Below are 7007 nucleotides of genomic sequence, written 5' to 3'. Positions count from 1 at the left end.
TTTTCTACCAACGACCTTAGCAAACATTTCATGTTCATTATTTTCACTAGGTACTCTCAAGCTTTAGTTCAGATTTTCAGCACTATTAACTTAGGTATATTTTATGGTTTTATGTCTGCACAACTCTTTTTATAAACTCGATTCATTTTGGTATTGAAAATTTTCTATTCAAATACCTTAGTGTACCAATTTTCAAAGGCAGACCTAAACCTACACTTCAAGTCTATTGGTGATATGAGTCTAGCCAAATTTTCAACTTGGAAGGCATCTTTGCTCATCAAGACAGATAGAACTCTTTTGATTATTTATGGCATTCTCAACATGCTCACCCATTCTATTTCAGATTAATGTTGGCCTTCTTCTTTCTTAAAATCTATTTAGCAAGCCTTTAGAAATTGCATTTAGAGTGGTGAGGTTTCTAAAAGGAAAATATTTTTTTTGTTTTGAAAAAATAAACTTTTTCAAAAATTAAAAAAAATTCTAAAACAAAAAAATTATTTTTAAAAAAGTTATAACTTTTTTTTACTAAAAGTATTTTTTTTATTTAGAAAAAAAGTTCCAAATATAATTTTTTTGAAAACAAAAATTGAATATAATTTTTTCGTAAATAGAAAAAATTCTGATTTTTTTTATAAAATTTAAAAAAATTAACTTTAAAAGAGTTTTAAAATTAAAATTGGTTTATATATGTATATGATGAAACATGAAAAGGGACAAAAATAAAAGTTTAATACATAATGAAATTTCGGTAGCCAATAATTAAATCAAATTATTATTATGGATATCGGTTTATATTTAGATAACAAAATGGATATCCACATTTATATTTTAATATTTAGTTTGAATTTTTAAAAATAGAACAATTTGATTAAGAATAACCCGTATTTTTACACACACCTATTGCCTCTTGAAAAAAGAGTTGTAAGCTTTTGGCCTTTGGTGGTTTAGATCTTAGGTATTTGAGAGGCCTCAGTAATACTTCGAATTTGAAAGTTGGTTGTGATATGATGAATAGTGAGAAACCTCGAGCTAATGAGCACCTGATATCATCAACCATCACAATTCCTCTTTGATTTGATTTGGTATAAAGCAAGAATTCCACGCATTAATAGATCATTCAACTTGGTTAGTTGAAAATGGTTATTTTATTAAATTTTATTCAAATAATCTCAATTGGAAAATCTTCATATGGTGAAAGGATGTGTCTCCTTCCAATGTTTCCTAGTGTGAAGACTTATGTAAGACAAAATTCCTTGTGGTCCAAGGATGTCTCTCCTTCAAAATATTGCTTTCATGTGCACTTTGTGCAAGTTTAGCTTATGAAATAATTTTTCTTTTTTTTTCAATAAAAATTGGCTGCCAAATTTTGGCTTTGGCTAAGCTACATCACTGATGAAAATCTTATGTTCAACTCTCTAGAAAAAATGTGGAATTTTTTTTTTTGTAAAAAGGGTAGATCTCCCTTGTGTGCTTTATTGTAAAAGTATGTCTTCATTTTTATTATTAATTTCATTTGATCATGTAGGAATAAGGCTAGGTTAGAGTTTTTTTCCCTCCTTTTTCTTCCTCTTGATCTTTCATTATGGCTCGATTTCAGCTTGCTAGTTACAACCCAAATTTAGTTTCTAAGAATAATATAGAAGACTTCAAAATTCTTAAAGCTTTTTATATTCATTTCATTCTCCTAAGGCCCCAATAATTTTAAATGTGATATGGAAGTCTCCTTGGAACTCATGGATCAAAGCAACTGCGATGTGGCTTTCATGCACCATAATTCATCTAGAGCCTTTGACGAATATTTAGAAATAACAATAATGGTTTTCTTGCTTTTCCTGAGCCATTAAATGTGAATAGCTCTCAGATTTCTCTAGTGTGCTAAGATATATTGAGATTGATATGGGACATAATTGGTCAAAACTTTGGATTGAATATGACTTCCCTCTAGTTGTTAATTCCTATTTTAATTATAAGTATGTCCCTTGACAACTAAGACATATATGGAAGGCTTGTATATCCATTACTTTCTACGTTTATTTTATACTAGCTTTTATTTATAGATAATGTAATAGTTGTGCATACTTTTTTCTTCTTTAGACCTCACATCAAACTCCCTTCATATCTTTAACTTTTTACTGTTAGAAATTAGGAGTGATTTTGTAAAAATAAAAGGTTTATTTTTCTTTACATTTTTTTATCTCTTGAATGAGTTTTTATTAGAAGTAATTCATATTTATTAATTATATTATTTTCTTAGCCCCTAAGTTTGTTAGAGGGTATTTTAGTATTTTATCCTATTCTAGTAACCCTAGTTTTAGCTTATAAATAGGGTGACAATCATTGTAACTTTTATCATGTTTGTAGCCGTCATTCTCTGAATAGAATATTCATCTTTCAGTCTACCTTTGCACCAACAATTGGTATCTAGAGCTCCGGTTCGGATTCATTGGGAAACACGGGAAACACGAGTGAACGTGAGGTCTTGTGTGTTTGATTTTGATTCTTAGATTCGTGTTGAATCTTGAACAAAATCTGATCAGAATTTTTAATTCTGTGGGTTGGGAAACACTGTGTGAGAAATCTGAGTGTACTGTGCAAGGTAGAAAGATGAACGGAAACGGCAACATGAACACCAAACTTCCGGTATTTGACGGTAAAAACTGGAATCGTTGGATGATCCAAATGCGTGTACTGTTCGGTGCTCAAGATGTTCTAGATCTTGTCACTGATGGTTATGTTCCGGTAGCAGCAGATGCGACGGATGAACAGAAAAACGCGCAGAAGGAAGTAAGGAAGAAGGATCAGAAAGCATTGTTCTTCATTCATCAATGTGTTGATGTAAATGTGTTTGAGAAGATTGCAGATTCAACGACAGCAAAGGCTGCGTGGGACACACTGGTTAGATGTTATGGTGGTGACGCATCAGTGAAAAAGGTGAAGCTTCAGTCCTTGAGAAAACAATATGAGAATCTCAACATGAAGAATAATGAGAAAGTTTCTGAATACATCTCCAGAGTGATTCTGATCACTAATGAGATGAAAGCGTGTGGAGAAACTCTTTCTGAAGAAACAATCATGGAGAAGGTATTGAGATCCCTTACCTGTCAATTTGATTACATTGTGGTAGCAATAGAACATTCCAAAGATCTGAGCACCATGAGAATTGAAGAGCTGCAGAGCAGTCTAGAAGCGCAAGAGTTGCGTTTAACTGAGAGAACCTCTGAAAGGGAAGTAGAGCAGCAGGCTCTGAAAGCAACTTCTGATAGGAGGTATCAGAAGCAGTCAGAAGCCAGGAGAAGATCTGATGGTGGTCAGAAGTCAGAAAGCTCAACCTCTGATAGACAAAAGAATGCTCAGAAGGGAAAAGAGAAGTATGACAAGAAGAAAATCCAATGTTACTGCTGTAAGAAGTTTGGTCATTTTGCTAGAGACTGTTGGTCAAACAAGGAGAGAAAATCAGAAGAAGCAAATATAGCCAGAAGTTCTGATGACGAATCTGTGTTATTGATGGCCTCTGAATCTGATGATATGGATCTGATAGACTGGTGGTATATGGACACTGGCTGTTCAAATCATCTTACTGGAAACAAGAAATGGCTGGTTGACTTTGACTCTGAAAAGAGGACAAAGATCAGATGTGCTGATGACAAATATCTTAATGCAGAAGGTATGGGAAATGTCAGAGTGATTCTGAACAATGGGAAAACAGCATTGATTCAGAACGTGTGGTATGTACCTGGCATCAGAAGCAATCTGATGAGTGTGGGACAATTAATTGAGAAAGGTTTTTCAGTTACCATGAAGGACAATCTTCTGAAGCTGTATGACTGCAATCAGAAGTTGATTATGGAGTCAGAACAGGGAAGGAATAGAACATTCAAGGTGAATGTCAGAACTGCAGACTCAGAATGTCTTAGTGCAACAAGTGCTGAGAAGGAGAGTGAGCTGTGGCACAGAAGATTTGGTCATTTGAATTTCAGAAGCTTAAAACATCTGAATTCAAAGAAGTTGGTACATGGAATTCCTGCAATTAAGAAGCCTGAAAAGTCATGCAAAGTTTGCATGGAAGGAAAACAACCACGATTTCCATTTGCGTCAGAAACTGCTCCAAGAGCAAAACATGCCTTGGGAGTTGTACATTCTGATGTGTGTGGTCCATTTCCAGTAGCATCGATTGGAGGGAATAAATACTTTGTGTTATTTGTTGATGAATTCACAAGAATGACATGGGTATCCCTTATTAAGTTTAAACACGAGGTGTTTGATGAATTCAAGAAGTTCAGAATGAAGGCTGAGAATCAGAGTGGTCAGAAGTTGAAGATTCTTAGAACTGACGGTGGAGGTGAGTATAACTCCAAAGAGTTCCAGAAGTTATGTGAGGAGAATGGAATTGAGCATGAGGTTACTGCTCCTTATACCCCTCAACACAATGGTCTTGCTGAAAGAAGAAACCGCACTTTGCTTGATATGGTGAGAAGCATGCTAAAGGAGAAGAAGCTTCCTCAGAAGCTCTGGGGAGAAGCTGTTGCCACTGCAACGTATGTACTCAACCGATGTCCTACGAAGAAGTTGAAGGAAATAGTTCCAATACAGAAGTGGACTGGAGATAAGCAAAGTGTCAGTCATCTGAAGGTGTTTGGTTCTGTTTGCTATAAACATGTTCCAGAAGCCAGAAGACAGAAGCTGGATGATAGAAGCAAAGTGATGATTCTGATAGGGTACCACAGTACAGGTGCATACAAGCTCTATTGTCCAGAAACCAATAAAATTGAATTCAGCAGAGATGTGATTGTGAAGGAATCAGAAGTTTGGAATTGGGATAAGTCTCAATCTGATTCTGATGTTAGAACTTCTGAAGAAAGGTCAGAGTTAAGAACTTCTGAAGTTGGAGTAAACTCTGACATTGATTCTGATTCTGATAGTGATTCTGACTCTGGAGAAGACTCAGAAGATGAAGGTGACTTTGATGATTCAGACTCTGATGACCCAGACTCTGATGGTAATCCAGATTCTGGTGGCAATTCAGACTCTAGAAATATGTCAGCCCCTGAAGATGGTCAAAGCTCTGGAGGAAGTCAACCATCTGAAGCTAGAAACTCTGAAGCTCAAGACTCTGAACAAGTTCAGAGACCACAAAGAATCAGAAACATCCCCAGAAGATATGCAGAATTTGACATGCTGCAAGACACTGAAGTAGACTCTGAAGGAGAAGTTATTCAGTGTGCCATGTTAGTAGACTCTGAACCCATAAGTACAGAAGAGGCTCTTAAGCAGAAGCTCTGGCTGAAGGCCATGAAAGAAGAACTTGATGCTATAGAGAGAAACAAGACTTGGAAGCTGACAGAACTTCCAAAAGACAAGAAAGCCATCAGCGTCAGATGGGTTTTCAAGCAGAAGTTAAAACCAGATGGTTCAATTGGCAAACATAAAGCAAGATTGGTAGCCAGAGGATTTCTACAGAAACCTGGGCTGGATTACTCTGAAGTGTTTGCACCTGTAGCAAGACATGAAACAATCAGAATGGTGATTGCAATAGCTGCTAACAGGAATTGGCCTCTGATGCATTTAGATGTAAAATCTGCATTTCTGAACGGTCCATTAGAAGAAGAAGTTTACGTGTCACAACCTCTTGGATTTGTGAAAAAGAATCAGGAAGGGATGGTGTACAGATTATACAAAGCTCTATATGGATTGAAACAAGCGCCCAGAGCTTGGAATCTGAAGATTGATTCATTTTTCAAGAGGCAAGGCTTTCAGAAATGTGAGATGGAGTACGGTGTCTATGTTCAGCATACTTCTGAAGGAAATATGACTCTGGTATGTTTATATGTTGATGATATACTGCTGACTGGAAGTTCTGAACAGGAGATAGCCAAGTTCAAGAAAGTTCTGATGAATGAATTCGAAATGACTGATCTAGGCAAAATGACATACTTTCTAGGGATGGAATTCAGATACTCTGAGAAAGGTATTATTTTGCATCAGCTCAAGTATGAATTAGAACTTCTGAAGAGATTTGAATTGGAGAATTGTAAGATTGCTGTCACACCTTCTGATACAAATCAGAAACTGGATTCTGACTCTGATGGAAAGGATGTGGACGCTACAACCTTCAAACAGTTGGTTGGTTCTCTGAGGTATTTGTGCAATACCAGACCTGATATTTGCTATTCAGTTGGGATGGTTAGTAGGTTCATGAGTAAACCTAAGTGGTCCCATTACCAAGCTGCAGTCAGGATTCTGAGGTATATCAAGGGAACTCTGAAGTATGGAGTATTATTTCCTTCTGGAAGAAAGGATGAGTCAGAACTTCTGAGTTATTCAGATTCTGATTGGTGTGGAAACAGAGTTGACAGAAGAAGTACGTCTGGGTACTTATTCAAATTTCTGGGAGGTCCCATTTCTTGGTGTTCCAAGAAGCAACCTGTTGTGGCGTTGTCAACTTGTGAAGCTGAATACATTGCAGGCGCTGTTACTGCATGCCAAGCTGTGTGGATTCTGAATCTATTGCAGGATCTGAAGATTAAAGTAAACAAACCTCTGAAGCTGATGATTGACAACAAGTCTGCAATCAATCTTGCCAGAAACCCCGTGTTGCATGGGAGAAGCAAGCACATTGAGACCAAGTATCATTTTCTGAGACATCAAGTTCAGAGGGGAGTGTTAGAAGTTGTACACTGCAGCACTCAGAAACAGTTAGCAGATGCTCTGACGAAAGCTATCAAGACTGATCAATTCCTCAGATTAAGGGATGGAATTGGTGTTACAAGTTTTGATGGAATATGAATTAAGGGATGGTATTAGAAGTAATTCATATTTATTAATTATATTATTTTCTTAGCCCCTAAGTTTGTTAGAGGGTATTTTAGTATTTTATCCTATTCTAGTAACCCTAGTTTTAGCTTATAAATAGGGTGACAATCATTGTAACTTTTATCATGTTTGTAGCCGTCATTCTCTGAATAGAATATTCATCTTTCAGTCTACCTTTGCACCAACAGTTTTGACTT

This window comes from Lathyrus oleraceus, chromosome 5 (genome assembly GCF_024323335.1).
Source record: "Lathyrus oleraceus cultivar Zhongwan6 chromosome 5, CAAS_Psat_ZW6_1.0, whole genome shotgun sequence".
Taxonomy (NCBI): domain Eukaryota; kingdom Viridiplantae; phylum Streptophyta; class Magnoliopsida; order Fabales; family Fabaceae; genus Lathyrus; species Lathyrus oleraceus.
Note: the sequence above shows the minus strand (reverse complement) of the source record.